Raw genomic sequence first — 1,449 nt, forward strand, 5'->3', positions numbered from 1 at the left:
CAGAGCAGTTACTGGTGGTTTTACTGCACACCGGGGTCTGGGGTAGAGAGAGAAGAATAAAAGGCCTCTGCCTGCCTCCAATGAGCCCAGAGAGAGTGCTTTTAAGTCCCAGTAGATTCCAGTCTGGGCAGGGGCTCAGGAAATGGGCCCAGTGTCTGGCCAGCTCCTGCCAGCTGCTGAAGGGGTCAGGGACACCATGGGATTCCTGAGCTCTGCTCCAGAATGTCCCATAGTGGCCTCTGGTGCGGCTGGCCTCCTTGTGGTGGCATGCCCAGCCCTCTGTCCCACAGCCCTTTTTTTTTTTTTTTTTTTGTCTCTGCAGTGTGCCTTCGGGCTCCCAGAAGTGAAGGAAGGCACGGGAAAGGAAGGAAAGGTGGCCCAGGGGAAGCACACTCCAGGTTCTATGTTTGGAGGGGTGGAGAGCATCTTCAGGATATGTGCAAAGTAGACTGTGACTTTCCAATCCAAAAAGCCACTTTACAGGCCCAGGGAAAGTATTCCAGAGAATGCGTCCGCTCCCCACATGGGCAGGAAGCCCCTGGGCTGTGAGCATGCGCTCTCACGGTGGGCGGAGCCGGGGTCTGGACTGTGTGACAGCATGTGGAGACTCAGGGGTAAGCTCCATGGAATAGGTTGTGTTTTGCAGATCGAAAATAATGCTGAGTGCATTTTATAATCAGCTTTTCCTTTTTCCAGAGGACTTGGGGATAAACCTACCAAACCAATTGAGGTGAAGGGGCCAGATGGGCTCCCAGAGGTGTAGAGCCTTAGGCAACCCCCTCCTGGGCCAGAAAAAAAGAAAGTTCAGGCAGAAAGGTGTGGGTGATGGGTATTTATGGGAAGTACCTGTGACATGAAGCCAAGTCCAGTGCTTTAGAATGCGCGGTCAGCCTCTCACCGGCGGAGCCCTGGCAGCCATCCCTGTTCTCCCAGGCGAGCCAGAGGCAGGCATCCCATTGCCACTGCCCTCTTCCTGCCCTTCTGCCTCCTTCGCACCCCTCTCTAGATTATAAGTGGTTTAAAACAGCACAAGGTTATCAGGGCCTTTGTGTCCCAGGTTCTTGTAGCTGCTAGGCCAGCTGGCTGAAAGGTGGCACCCCTGATACTGGGACTCACAGAGGAGTTAGAGGGACCCCATGGTGACAAAGGAGGTCTGACCTCGGTTCACACCCAGCCCTGACAGGTTCACAGAATATGTGATAATATCTGAGTTTCTCTCAGCCTCAGTTTCCCCATCTGTAACATGGGATGGCACTAAAATATGTGATGTGCATACCTCATTCTTTAGCACATCTTCAGGAAGGTTTCCCAGCTTCCTCCCTGTGTCCTCCTTATTCCCCTTCCTGTTTGCCCCCCTCCCTTCTCCCTCCACCTATCTTCCCTCTTTCTCTTCTCTTTCCCTCCTCCCTCCCTCCCATCTCCTCCTCCCCTCCCATCTCCTCCTCCTCC

This window comes from Piliocolobus tephrosceles, chromosome 6 (assembly GCF_002776525.5).
Source record: "Piliocolobus tephrosceles isolate RC106 chromosome 6, ASM277652v3, whole genome shotgun sequence".
Taxonomy (NCBI): domain Eukaryota; kingdom Metazoa; phylum Chordata; class Mammalia; order Primates; family Cercopithecidae; genus Piliocolobus; species Piliocolobus tephrosceles.